Here is a 15731-nt window from a genome sequence, read left to right on the forward strand (position 1 = left end):
CTCTTTTAGACCTTGGTGCTAGTGTTAATCTCTTGCCATATCATGTGTACCAAGCGTTGGGCCTAGAAAACCTAAAGCCTACACAAGTCAAATTGAAGTTAGCTGACCGCTCTACCAAGATTCCCAGAGGCATAGTTGAGGATGTTCTTGTTCAAGTAGCTGATTTCTACTATCCAGTGGATTTCATTGTAATAGACACCAAGGAGGCCTTTGATAAAATTCCAATTATTCTAGGTCGACCTTTCCTTGCTACCGCAAAAGCTTTGATAAATTGTCACAACGGTGAAATGAAGATCAACTTTGGTAAGATGTCCGTGGACATAAATATCTTTCACCTGTTGCATAAGGATTGTGATGAAGCCGAAGGTGGAGAGGTGTACTTCCTTGATAGCATGACACAAGAATTCGTCCTATTCGACGATACAATTGAGAGTGCTCAATCTACAGAAAACTGTGATGAACCTGAGAACCCCACCACAGAGGCGTTGCTAGCCATGTTCTTGGAATCTCTGCAGAAAATTCAGAATTTAAGTAAGCAGAATGGAAAATTGACAGAGAGAGTATCATATCTTGAGAAGATGAACTTTACATTTCAGGATGAACAACAAACTTCGCTTGAAAAAATCAGTTACTAGAAAATCAGCTTAAAGAAGTTTTGGAAAAACAACAGAATCTAGAAACTGATATGAGTCTTCTGAAGCAGAAAGTGGGCCATATTGATAAGAAGAATTGCACTGTTGAAGCTTCTTCTACACCATCATTGTCTGAACAAGAGAAGTATGTGAACCAGTCTACTGCCCACCCTAAGCATAGTCAGCCAGACATCCATTATCATCACTGTGGTGGTAAAGGGCACATCAGATACTATTGTCCTGTTATAAAGAGAGATTTTCGTCAACCTTCTACACAGGGGAACCACAAGGCCTATCACACAATCATCAGACCTGAAATAGTTCAAGGTAGAGAAGCAACTTCACCAACAATCTTTCCAGGATATCAAGGAGTATTTTTGATGACCCACAAGGTGAGACCTCCTCGTCCTCCAAACATTCGTCAGATTTGGGTGAGAAAATCTGATCTCCTCACTCCAAATTAATAATGCATGATATAAAGTCTTGAGAATCTGACTTTAAAAGACTCACATTACGTCTTGGGGATCTGACGTAAAAAGACCTAAAAATTCGGCATCAATGGTAACATCTTCCCTTTTTCTCATTCATTTCATTTACTTAATTTCTATACATTGAGGACAATGCATATGTTAAGTTGGGGGAGGGTGTACTTGAGAAATGAATTTCGAAAATGAATTTAAAAAAAAAAACAAAACAAAAACAAAAATATTTTTGTTTCTATATCAGCAGCATGAGAAAAATGAATTTTAATGATGAGTCTGGGATATATATTCTATACTGCTTAGTGTTGAGTTTGATAGATAGTTGATATTATTGATTTCATTACCGCTTAGACTATTTATTATGCTCGGACATAGTTCTTGTTGATAGAATTCGTTATCAAGGCACCACCATAATACTTGATCAGTTTTGTATACTTTTGCTAGAAGAGAGATTTAAACCCCTAGTAAACTGGAAGTAGAATTTTTAGACTTAGCCCGTGAGACTTGAGCTTTATACCCATTCTTTGGAGAGTTCTTACGAAAAATCCGAGTCTTAGTGACTCAACATCTTTCAGTTCTTTATGTCGTTGTAATATAGTCTCCTTATTCGTTGATTTGGTTAATCACGAAGTGACATCAACTGGGGAGATAGCCATTAGGTCTTGTAGTCTATTCGAAACAGAGTATCATACTGATAAGTTAAGTAGTGAACCCATTCATCCTTTATCCCACCTAGTAGAACCATCATGTTAAACCCTTTTGAGCCTTACAATAAGCCATTTTCTTTCATAAAACCCTTTACCCGTCACCCAACTCCAGACAAGGAGTATAGCCACAATCTTTATCAGCCATACCCATATGTTTCTGAGAATACGAGGGGCACAAGGAGGAAGAAAGACCACAAAAGGAAGATTACAAGGAAATATTAGAGAGATACAATGAAGACCATCATTCTGTTCAAAGTGAAAGAAGCTAGTGGAAAAGCATATCCAGTACTAATCAAGGATATACCACTGAGTAAAAAAAAAAAAAAAAAAAAAAAAAAAAGTTAAACAGAATGGATGGAAAAGCTAAGAGAAAGGAAGAATTTTCTCTGCAATACAGAATTTGAAGAAATCTTCCAAAGAAAGAAGCAAAACCCTTAGTGTTTTCAGAAACAACCTTAGAATCCTTTTTACCTTTCCTTCATAAACCAATACCCAAGCCAAGTTACAACCCATGACTTATCACTACAGTATGGTACGAAGTCTAAAATAGGTGAGAGGATGCTAAAGTGAAGGACCCGACACTTCATATGTGATTGACATTCTTTCCATGAGACTACTTTTATTCAGAAGTTTGTTTTTCAAAGTAGTATGTGGGATGTTCATATGCATTATTCTTTTCCCCACATACATGAGGTAAAATAGTAGACCATCTTCTGAGAGATTCTTTTCTGAGAGTATGACATGTGAGGATTGAAAGTCGATATTATCTACCTATGGTAAACTAGGGATTCCGTTTCTTGGATAGGAGAGTATAGAAAATTGACTAAGTACACACATAAGCCTTGATTGAGAATTTTTGTCAATTTTTACTATCTCTCATCATAATCTATGAGTCTTTGCAGCAATGTAGTTAGCAATGGAGATTGTCTATTGAAGTAAGCACTAAGTGGGTAAGGAATTTCCCTCTCTGAAAAATATCATCATTCTTGAACATGCTATTGATTGATTTTGTGGGTATATCACCTGAAAACCCTCACGAGACTATAACTCGTCCTTTTTGGGGAACTTAAAGGTTTAAAGCCTTGTTGCATATGGTAAATGCAATCGCGATGCCTGCGAAAATGAGTTAGGATTTTATTTTTGTTATTAGGATGTGATTTTGATCACTTATCTATTTTTTTATCTTATTTGCTAAGAGACTAGCAAAAAGCTAGTTGGGAGTTGTGATAAGTGCTCAAAAAGTGCTATTTAACCCTTGATTATGCCTCTTGTTTAGCCATCTTAGTGGACTAATAGTGTTTATAAGTTGTGTTTTAAGATTCTACAGGTGAAAAAGATAGTTTTGTAGAATATTAGAGAAAAAGGGGTAAAATGGAGCAATTCGGAGCATTAAGGATCACATGGGAAGCCTGTGGACAATCATGGATAAGGCCAAGGAATTGAAGCTTTTAAAGATGCGACTTGGACCTATTTTAAAGCCTATTTGGAAGCCCAAGGCCAAAGGATTCGTTACTTGGACCAAAACCCGCAAAAGAGGATAGAAGGATAGAGCAGAAGAGAGAAAATCGGCTTATGCGACTGGGACACATGTATCGAGCGTCCAGACGCATTGATTGCTTTGGGCGATAAATCGGCGTCCGGCAGCATTTATTAAGTCCGGGACGCATGAATAATGCGTCCGAATGAATCGAATCGACAGAGCCAATTCCTTCTCAATTTTGAAGACGAAGTCGGACTCTGGAAGAAGTCTATTTGTATTAGGAAACAAATGACGGTTTGGAATGCTTCTAGAGCTCATTGTAACCCCTATAAATAGAGGACCTAAGTGCCTCATGTAATTTGCCAATTCACTTATATTCTTGTCTCCAGAACTTGAGGCAGAGAGTCTTAATAAATTAGTCTTTCTAGTCTTATGTTCTTCAACTCTTCTTCTTCTCGTTTTTCGTATTCTTCCTTCTATATGGAAGGCTAATCTTCTCCTTCAAGGGAGGAGATGAAGCCGGTGCTTAAGGTTTAATGATTCTTCTGGTTTGTGGTGTTCTTCAATCAGGTTAGTTCTTTATGTTTTTAGTTATTAGTTCCATTGCCCACACCAGGGGATGGAAGTATAGATTAAGGTTTTTATTTATTACAATTGAATATCATGCTAGTTTAGGGTTTTATTTATTGCAATTGAATATTTGCTAGTAATATGCTTTTATTTATTGCAATTGAATATAATGCTAGAATAGAGTTTTATTTATTGTAATTGAATATTATACTATTATTCTCTACTTTTCTTCTAATTGTGTAGTGTTTTAGAGTAAGGGAAGTATTCCTTGTGTTTGCCTTAGATGGTGATTCATTGAATAGCTGCCCAAGCTCACATAAAAGGAAAGAGGATACTAGTAACATGAACATAGGAACAACCTTAAGTAGAGTTAATTGTTTAACGATGTTTCACCCAAAAAGGCATCGGCACTCGCTCAATTGCCCGATTGTAGTCTACTTGGAGAACAACATGAAGCAAAAGGTCATTGAATCAAAAGCATTGGTGGATTTGAATCTCTTGAATCTATCTCTCTCATATTCTCTCCCTATTTCCAATTCTTAGTTTTAGTATAAGTCTAGTTAGTTTAGTTTAGTTTAGTTTAACATTAGAATCTACAATATCTATAATAATAGTTTTTAATCCCTCAAACCCCCTTTCCAGTCCTGTCCTTCATATAAACATACACTTAAAAGTGGAATGATACCCTACTCATCCTTTACTTATTGAGGAATAATTAGGTTTTGATACGCTTCTTTTTGTTCAACGACCATCATCTATCTACATCATCCATATACCACATCTCACACACAAAAAGAGCGAGTGTCATATAACAACCGTAGGCCTACCTTTATACTGTTTAACTAATTCAATTTTAACCCTAAAAAATATTTTCATTATGGTTACATGAAATCCAACATCAGAAGCATAATGAATCCTTAAAAATAAAATGCATGTTAGAAAAAAAAAAAAAAAAAAAAACTAAATAATCTTTTAATAAGAAGGCCATGACAGAGTAGTAGAGTTGTACCTTCAGTTTGGTTTATCGCCCGGTGATAGCGATATCTATCCCTAATCATACAGTATGTCATCACCGTTCATTCTCGTGGATTCATTGTTGATGTGTAATGCGAAGCGTTCAACACTTGGCATTATCATTATCCATATTACATAGAAAATCAAAGCCCATAAACCGGAAAAAATAATAATAATAAAGAATAAGATTTAAGAAGCAAATGAGAAGAAAATCTTCAATTCGAGATCGATGTTACCCAAACATTAATAAACTTTAATCGAAAACCGGTGAGAAGACATAAACATAAAATAAGCATTTAATCAAAAACTTCCTAATTAAATAAAACAGGAATGGAAACGACAAAAAAAATGGAAGAGATTACACATCTTCAAGCAATGATTACCAACATGTTTGTGATATAGGGAGACCATCACCATTACCTATGCGTAGTTGATCAGGTCCATTGTATTCAGTCCGAAGATGGAGATTTGCAAGGTCAGACATAATATGGTTTGTAGCTCCACTATCAGGGTACCAATTGGGATTATATGAAGGAGGACCAGATGCCAAAAAAGCCATAGGATCTGAAGAATTTGAATCTGACCTTTGAGGTTTTTCATTCATGAAACCAACACTTCCAAGCGAAGATTATGGTTTTGTGGCCACATATGTTGCATGGACCAAGAGAATAATTGGATTGTCCAGATCGTTGTCCATACCGATTATTGCTTCGACTCTGAAAATTATTCAAGCGGTTCTGAGGATGGTTATACCGCACTTGTGAGTGATTATTACATACAGCGATTGTATCTCCCACCATTGCGATGTTGAGTTACAATATTTGCTGTAGGTGTGGGCAGCAATGCAGCATTTTGGGCCTCAAGGCGCATTTCAAATGCAAAGAGATGGGACTGGAATTCATCTATTTCTATATCATCAAGTCTAGCTGTGAGGGTGGTGACAATACAGTCATGCCCAAGTCCTTAAAACTGCAAGTATGACTAATCCCACAATTCTTGACCCACACTTCATTCATACCTAAATTCTCTTTACCAAACCTGGCAGCCCAAAATGCATTAGTATTGCCTTCATACAAACCAACAATGTCATCGGCATCAATTTCAGGCAAGACCCATTCTTTGTATTTCCAAACACTTGATCCGTAAGGCCAAGTAGTCTTCCCACGAGTTAAACAATGTTTTCCAATACTGGGCATCGAACTTCTTCAAAGCTTCTATATTTTCTTGCAACCTTACTAATCTTAATATTTTCTTGCAACCTTACTAATCTTAAGATTAACTATTAAAAATTCAACGTTTACGCTCACCTAAACACTTAGTAAGACACATGATAAAACACTTCTACAATAGAATTACCAATGTAGGCGTATTACTAATAAAAAATACTTAAAGCGCTTAGTTATTACCTTGCCACTTAAACGATATAAACCAAAACAATATCTACATCAATGCTTGCTTATAACCACACTATCAATCACCTTTTGATTTGTAGCAAGTGATATTAACATCAATCCTCACTCTAAATGCACAAACAATAGCTACAAATACTCAAAACAGTTTGATATTTGTTATTTTAATGCCATTTTTTAAGTGAAATTATTATATCCATTATAGATGTGATATGTCCATTATAAATATCATGTCCATTGTAGCATGTTACCAACATCCGTCATACAGTAATAGTAATCTGGGAAGGTAAACATGTTAAATGGGAGGGTACATACCATGACAGGTGAGTTGTTTCACTGGTTAAAACAAAAAATAAAACCAAAAACCCAAATACCTATTTATTTAGAAACCATAGAAAAAAAATCCAAACCTACTAAATGAACCTTCATCGGAATTGCGTCCATATAACAGTCAAGCTGATAAACAAAACCGAAAAAGAATTACACTAATCCTTAAAAAAAAAAAAAAACACATACAGTTACTGGCAAAAAATAATTACCTTATCATTACACAATTGTCACTTTTGAGCCTTTGTGTAGTGACCTAACATCCAGGAAAATCAATATATCTTCAACCTCCAAACCTAGAATTTAACAAAAAAATTATAGTAAATACATTTTTAGTAAGTCAATACTTCAAATAAATAAGGATTTCAACCATTGCCATACACTATGGCATAGTAGCTTTGAAAAACATATAACAAATATAAAATAAGACGGTGGAGGTTTTCAAGTTGTCCAATATCTTCACCAAAGAAACAAATATAAATAATAAGTAGTTCATAACTGAATTAAATATATACAAACAATGGCAGTACCTATAACATCTATGTGGATTGTGAATTTAATATAAAGAACTCAGTCTGAGGCCTTAGGCAGCCTTAAGCTATTATTATCTGGGGAAAAAAAAAAGGAAACCTTAAGCTATGCCTAGCTGGTCTTCTCATTCCATGCAATCCTATTAAACTCATTTTACCCTATTTTGGCTTCATTTCTTCAATATACTCCATAACATCTTAAAACCAAATGCAATCATAATTTAAAATTGTTAAATCTCTAAGTTTATACTGAATATGGTCAAACATAGTAAGAATGTAGAAACATAAATAGTACTGGACGTATAGGTCAAGTTGGCCCGATTTTAAATAAAAGATCATTTGAAGCCTAAACAAATTTAGATTGAGTTCACATGTTGGGTTTGGTAGAGATTTTGAACTTCATTTACATCTAAAAAACCAAATTCCATTGCTATTTGTAATACACTGAAATACACATAGAAAGGGAATATCTCAATGCACAAAAGGTTGCATGAAATTACATCAATTGTTAGGCTCAAGATTATATAGACCTAACATGTGCGTGCTCTAAACATAACAGTAGTAATTACTGTGAAACCAAACTAAGGAGGTGTTTGTTTTTTGCTTTTTGCAAGTGCTTACTACTTATTCTTTGGGTGTTTGTTTTTCAGTTATTTATAAGTGGTAGACCTTTTTTTTTGGCATATTTTTGCTACTTATGAGTACCAAAAGTGTAAGTAGGCCCGACTCGTTAAAATTAGTTGTTAAAAAAAGTCATATTTTCTACCAAATTAAATTGTAATAGTCTGAGCATGGTATCATAGTCCATTCATTTCCATCTTCCATAAATTAACTTCATTATTTATAACCTGGATATATAGCATCTAAGAGTCTCATCTATATCACGTGCTAATAAATATGCTCATCCTTGTAGATTTCAATATAGAGGTGAACCAATAAAGGCAGTGAAACACCAAGCAATGACAATAAAATTATATAATTATATAAACACACAAAACAATGGATTCTAGTGGATTAATTTGATCTTCATAATTTTAAATTTCATTCTAGTGGATTAGCGGTACATACCTCAGGATATATATCATTATTTGGTCGTAATTCAATACATATTCAGTGTTAATAGCCCATTGTCATCACACCTGCAAACAAATATTAAGTCTTAATATCCAAGTGTCGGCTTAAAATCCAAAAATCTAGATACCCAATATAATATGGCTGGGCAAAGTCACTCCACTAACACCAACATAAAAATCCCAGTAAATTACCTAAAACTGGAGTAGAGGTCTTGGCTAGTACACCATAAAAATCCCAACATCTTCGCTGCAAGAGTGAATGGACAACTCAATCCGAACTTTTTAAAAGATCTCAACATCACACCCACACCAAATTGTGGTCTTGTCTGAAAGTCCAAAAATGTTTAACCAAAGTGGAGGAAAGTCAAAGGCAGACGAAGTTGTTCAGGTTTACAGACTATAGTGTTAAGGTAATTATTAGAGAACAAACACATATATACTGATTTTATATTGAAACTCAAAGCATTCATTTAAAAGCTTTAGAAAATGATAATACTAAACTAAGCTATCACACTCTGAGCTTTTAACAAACATGTTGGCATACTTGATGGGACTATGCGGAGGGTATGACATATGAGTCGGAGAAGAGTTAACATAACTCCCTTATAAAAGCTTTCGTACATTTTTTTTATCAAAATAAATATCTAGTTCAGGGGGTTTCCGGGAGGTCTCATTATCACGTACTCCAATGACCTCAAAAGCTAACTCTATTCTTCGTTGATTAATAATGTTATATTGGTAGGTCCATGCCGTTTGAGACTAATTCCAAACGGTGTGGCCATATCGTTTGGATTTGAACTTGGATAAAAAATGACTTGTCTGTTTTTTTGCCCCTTGACCGGTGTGGCCACATCGTTTGGACTTAGTCCCAAACGACATTGCCACACCATTTGAGAATATAAATTAATTAGAATGAGGCCAGGGGCAAGTGCATAGAACATTGGAAAACAAAGTCAAGCAAATATCATTGTCTGAAGGTGGTTAAAGTCGTATCTCAATTGTCTCCAAATATCATTGAAGGCGCTTTTCTCAATTGTCTCCAAAAATTTCGACTGCGTTGTCAAGGAAGAGTGAGCATCGGTTTTTGTGGGTATCAATGCAACTTGTCTGAAACCCGCCCAAAACCCGAACAAAAAACCCGCACCGAATTCTGCCCCAACCCGACAAAACCCGAACCCGAATCCAGACCGAAATACATAGGATAGGATTTGGTCACACTCTCTAAACCCGAACCGACCCGAGCCCGACCCGATAATTTAGCCCGAAACCCGTTAAAAGGCTAAAAATCCAAAACAGAACCCGGACCAAAACCGAACCCCAAACCCAGTTTCAATTGCATACTACTAAATTCATATAAAAGAATGAGTTACATAAATATTTGGATTATGATCTCATTCATGTTTACAATGATAAGTTATTTAATATATTAGATTATGGAAAAATTTATGTCGAGATTTCCAATTTTTTTAGTAATTGCACATGATCATATATCTATAGTTCCTTCCGAGTCCATCTATTTTTAAAGCATATGAAAAAATTATGTCCAAGTATAGGTAAAAATTATTTCCCAGTTCATTAGAAGTTTTATTTTGTTTGAAGGATTGGTGGATAGCCAAAGAATGAATAAAATGTAGATATATATTTCAAATGAGTTTTTTTATTGTCTTTTTTCTTCATTTATACCGGTTTTATCCTACCCGAAACTCGAACCCGAGCCCGATGGGTACCCAAAATATAGGGTTAGAATAGGATTTAGTCACACTTCTCAACAAAATACCCGACTCCGAACCCGACCCGTTGAAAACTGGTCCGAGTTTAGGTAACCCGATACCCGTTCAAAACCCAAAAAATCAGGTTCGGGCTAGGTCAGGTACCCATTTGGACATCCCTATGTCTTTCTATAGTCTCATAAGCGCGTTTACCTTACCCCTTGATGAAGCTAACTTCTTTTAAACTATCTTAACAAACAATGGAGTCACCGAGCTTGATAGCGCCTGCTTGTCACCTTAGTGGGGGCATAAAATTGGATGAATGGTTGGGACATGCTTTCTTTGTTACGGAGACAAGCGCCTACCACCGTCTCAAACAGACTTTGTACCAAAGTTGACACCCCAAACCCAAAGGGGACATCTACTCAGCCATGTCGGTTTAACCTTTGAGGAGGGTTGCCGCATCACAGTACTACGCCATTTGGGCCAAACAAGAACGGATTTTGCCATTTGGGCTAAACATGAACGGATGGGCCGTCTCAAAATGGGTTCCTATTTGGCCTAAATGGTGTGGTGGCAGTGTTGTACAAGTCAAGTCTAGGTTAGGCAGCGAGGATTACCTCCGCCCGAATCAAACATCCAACTTTTAATACTAAATTACTAATGCTCACAAAAAACAAATTGAGTCGTTTATTTGGTAAATGTACACATCAAACGATGAAACCTTGATATATGAAAATGCAGATTTTGGGTTTAATATCCCTGGTTGATACATAACCAGCATAAAAACCCCCTCTAACCGAACACATGCATAAAACCTCCCTATTATTTAAAACATAACATTAAAGCCAAAACAGACCAAAATACCCTTGTAAAAACCGGGCTGATGTCATCAATCTTTACTTATAATTTCGACTTAAGGACAAACCGGGCTGACATCATCCTATGTAAATTTATATTTACATATGAAAATTCATATTTACATAACCTGTGTCACCTGTCAGATGTCAGAAAAAACGTCTATGAAATTTCATATTTGCATATGTAAATTTGTATTCACATATGTAACTTCATATTTGCATATGTAAATTCATATTTCCATAACCCACGCCACCGGTTAGAACTCAAATGTCAAAAAACATCTATAAAAATTCAGTGATCAGAAATATAGTTTTACAAAATGTGTCTATATAACATCAAAATGAGCAATCAATGGAGCAAATACCACCAAGGCCACCGGACGACGAAAAGAGGAGTTTGAACAGTTCTACAGTGCTACAACATAATCCTCGCAGTTTCCTTGGCACCTTGGGCGGAAGAAAAGAGGTGCGGATTGTGTGTGCTGTTTTATTTGCGTGTTCTGAGAGAATCCTACTTTACACGCCATCAAACCAATGAAATTACACCACCGCTACCATTTCCAACCATCATATCGATTCATCATCATTCCGGATCAAAACAATAAAGTAATGATAATGACGCCATTGAAATGAAACAAGCATTTTTCAATAGAGCAGAAAAGCAGTTCATCATAAGCAAATATTGAAAAGTTAAAACGAAACCTAAACATAACCTACCATACTAACTAACATAACCAAGACAATACCATGCACCTTGAACGAGGACCTTCAGCAACACCCTTGATAATGAAATTCAGATACTCGGACTCCATTCCAACCTCATGATCAACAAAATCCATCCATAGCTTCCTCACTAGTAATCCCAAAGTTATTCTCATCTTGCCATTTCTCAAGCTCATTCTTAAACACAGCCCTCATTTCTCATCGAAATACCATTCTCCTTCCCCAACAACATCCTACTCAGCTCATCCACACTCTTCTTCACGTACATAATCTATCCCTCTCCCATTAACTCTCTCAGCCAAATCCTTAACCTCAATAGTTCGACCGATCTTCAGCTCTTGGCCCTTCTCAATCTTCTTGGACATAACACCAATACCCATTCCCACAAATATCACATTCGAATCAGTAAAAACATCTTTCATAACTTGGGGAACTCTATAATAACGACAATACCCACGGTAACCACCAGTCCACCACTATTATAGCTTAGGTTCGGTAGTTTGTAAACGAGACATTGGGAACCGATACAAAGTGATAAGTAGTCATAAGGGTTGTTTTCGATACCTTTCTTAGTGTGGCTGAGTTCACGAAACACTTGAACACCAACGATAAGTGGTTGGGCTTTCTTCTTTTTGTTACGGTAGGCTTTCTGAACTTGGGTAATCCATTTTTTTGCTGTTGACTCTTCGCTAGTGAAGATTGTTAAGATTTTGTTAATTTAAAACTCATACCTCGAATCAAGTTAAATGCAATCATCAATCACATCGAAATCATCTAAACTGAAACAAATGAGGTTTCTTGAAATCACCCATTCATCATAAATTTGTCAAATTGAAAGAAGCTCATCATCCCATTCATCAATAAACACAACATAAATGAGTAAAAAAAAAAATGTTAAAGAAATGAGACCTTGGAAACAATGTGATCGGTGAGACCAAGATGAGCTTGACAATTAAAAATCAATTTATACAGGTCATTGAATCATAAGTTTAGAATATATTATTTATAAAAGATTATCTCAAACAAAGACACGCACCTGAAACGCACCTGAAAGGAGGAGTGAAGTCAATTTCAATCGGATCTTTCTCGTATCCATTTGCATGGTACTTGATCTTATATCCTTTTCCCTTTGTTATCCAGATGAATCGGTGTTCTTCTGTAAGTTACGAGAATCTTTTTCTTCCGATTCAGCTACAATTGAAGTATCAGGCTGTCCATTCTTAATTTCTCTCTCTGTCTCTTCATTAGCAGAAAAAGAGATAGCATTGGTTACATTTTCTATTTATGGAGTCCGAATCTCTTCTTTAACAAAGGTATCCACATGAGCGCAAATCGTCTCCCGCACAACTCGTCACTTTCGGAGATCTTCTCTCTAGACTCAATCTAAAGATAAAACAAGAAACTCCTAGTCAATATATCGTTTCTAGTAACCGAGATTCCGATGCCAGTTACGGTACCAATCGTCCGTCATCTTCACTTGGTTGTATGTCTAACGTTCCAATTACTAACCGGTCTTACCAATCTTCTGCCATTCGTACTATAAGAAATTATCTTTCGTTATATTCCAAACTTTATTTTAACAAACCAACTCCTCCTGCTAAAGACATTACCGACACTATTCGCTTCCTTATCACCCAATTTGATTGGCCTAGTAATACTGGTAAACTTGAGGAAGATTTACCTTCTTTGTTGAAATTCATGATGTGTCCTATTAACCTTAACAAGTCTGCTCTTAAAGCACCTGGTACTCCTCATGCTTGGCCTTCTCTTCTTGGTGTTACAATTGGCTTTGTTCAAATCGCGTGAGTACATGATGATCATAAGTTGTGATGACGATTCATTTGTGAAGTTGGATGCCTAAATTTGTTGAGAAGTTGGAAGCGAAAAATGATCTTTGGTCAAGAGGTCGATGAAATGGAGAAGGAGGTTTTTAATTTGGATGAGAAGCTTCAAGCAATGAGATCTGATCCAAATATGGAAGAAGGGTAAAAAAGGTAATAAAATAAAATAGTAAATAGAAATCGGACTGGAATTTCGCTGATATTGAAAAGCAGGGAGTTTTTGTGATATGAACTGATAAATAGGGAGATTATGTGGTATGGGCCGATATGAAGGGGTTTACACTCCCCATTTCTTGTATGAAAATGTCAGCAGACTTCTTATTATTGCCCGGTCTTCTAAGTTAGTTTAGTCCAAAATTTACGACAATCTCAAGTCTAGCAAAGTCTTAATTAAGTTACGACAGTCTTATTATTGCCCGGTCTTCTAAGTTAGTTTAGTCCAAAATGAACGTGTTTGACATGCAAAATGACCAGTTTTAAACTTATAGGTGCCTGTACGTCCTTCAAAGTGTATAAATAAGCCTCAACGTACATGGGAGAAATGCAAGAAGCAGTGGGAACTAAATTTCTCAAGTTATAAGATTTGGAATGGCGTTGAAATTGTGTTCTTTCATTGCTCTTATATTTGTTCTCCTTCCAGTGTTTTGTGTTGAAGCCCTTCCCTCTAAGTCCAATAGCACCAAGCCAGAACCCTTTGAGTTTCTCAAGCATTTGAAAGGATGCCACAAGGGAAAAACTGTTAAGGGAGTGCATGACCTTAAGCAGTATCTTGAGAGATTTGGGTACTTGCACTATGATAAAGTCACCAATAACAGCCACGCTGATGACGACGATTTTGATGAACTCTTAGAGTCCGCAATCAAGACATACCAACTCAATTACCATCTTAATTCAACAGGGACTCTCGACTCTGAGACAGTGACAAAAATGATGACGCCTAGATGTGGAGTTCCCGACATAATAAATGGAACAAGTGCTATGCGGTCCGGCAAAAATAAACAAGACCGTCATAGTTCTGGTACTCTTCATACTGTGTCCCATTATTCTTTCTTCCCTGGATTCCAAAAGTGGCCAAGTACTAAGACGCATCTTAGGTACGCCTTCGTCCCTAGAACGAGGAAAGACATTTTGAGTCCAATATGTGCAAGAGCCTTCGGGAGGTGGTCATCAGTCACACATTTTACGTTCGAGGAAGTTCAAGACTATAGAACTTCAGATCTTACCATTGGCGTTCACAGTGGCGCTCATGGTGATGGAAGTCCCTTTGATGGACGAGGTGGAGCTTTAGCTCATGCTTTTGCACCCACAGATGGTAGGTTCCATTATGATGCAGATGAGAGTTGGGCTAACGGTCCTGTTGTTGGTTCATTTGATTTGGAAACTGTCGCTTTGCACGAAATCGGTCACCTGCTTGGGCTTGGACATAGCTCCGTTGAGGGCGCCATAATGTACCCGAGAATTCGTTCTGGGGTCGTTAAAAGGGATTTGCATGGAGACGACGTTCAAGGCATTAAAGCCTTGTACAATAGATAATCTAGAATTGTTGTGATCAGTGTTTGAGACTATCATGTGTTAGTAAATTCTATGCTACTATGTTAAAAGTAGTACTGGATGTGTTTGTTTTATGTAAGGGCTCATCCCCCTTCTGGATGCTATGATATAACAAATAAATTTTCAAAGTTTCAAACTATTTATAAACAATACTCAATCATATATCTATCACTGCTTACTTGGCTTTGACCATAGTTTGTTACTTCAATTCTGGTCACCTTTACTTGTTTTTCCTAACTGTTTCAAATCTTTCAATTCTTGTTTCATTGTTTTGCTTCTTGTTCTCCTTCCTGTTTACACTTTACACTATTCAAGCCCTTCGTTCCATATAGTCCAATAGCACCAAGCCAGAGTTCAAGCATTTTAAAGGATGCCACGAGGGAAAAACTTTAAAGGGGGTACATGACCTAAAGTAATACTGTACCTTGAGAATTTTGGGTACTTGCACTATGAAATAATCAGCCATGCCGATGATGACGACTTTGATAAATTCTTTGCACTATGAAATAATCAGTCATGCCGATGATGACGACTTTGATAAATTCTCCGAGTCTGCAACTTGGACTCTAGACTTCAGAGATAGTGAAAACTGAAAACAATGATAATGCCAAGATGTACGGTGGTTTATTTATTTTTTTTTTTTTTATAAGTTACTTTTATTAAATGTATTAAAAGAACAAGAAGGCCAGCCGAAAGGGCAGACCAGTGTGAGAGGACCTCACTTACATGACCTGCAAGTTCTGACAGAAACAAATAACCAATACATATAAGAAATAAAAGACACCCCAAACTACTCCCCTAAGCTCCTCTTCTCAGCGATGAT

General features: G+C 36.4%; 1 pseudogene across 1 annotated transcript; it reads left to right on the forward strand.

Annotated features, from left to right (window-relative positions):
- Positions 1 to 13885: 13885 nt before the first annotated feature.
- On the forward strand, positions 13886 to 15058 carry LOC147485968 (metalloendoproteinase 3-MMP pseudogene; annotated as a pseudogene). Its single transcript, XR_015202987.1, has one exon. The product of XR_015202987.1 is annotated as a metalloendoproteinase 3-MMP pseudogene (transcript).
- The last annotated feature ends 673 nt before the right edge of the window (positions 15059 to 15731 follow it).

The sequence above is a fragment of the Coptis chinensis genome, chromosome 7, assembly GCF_015680905.1.
Source record: "Coptis chinensis isolate HL-2020 chromosome 7, ASM1568090v1, whole genome shotgun sequence".
Classification (NCBI taxonomy): Eukaryota; Viridiplantae; Streptophyta; class Magnoliopsida; order Ranunculales; family Ranunculaceae; genus Coptis; species Coptis chinensis.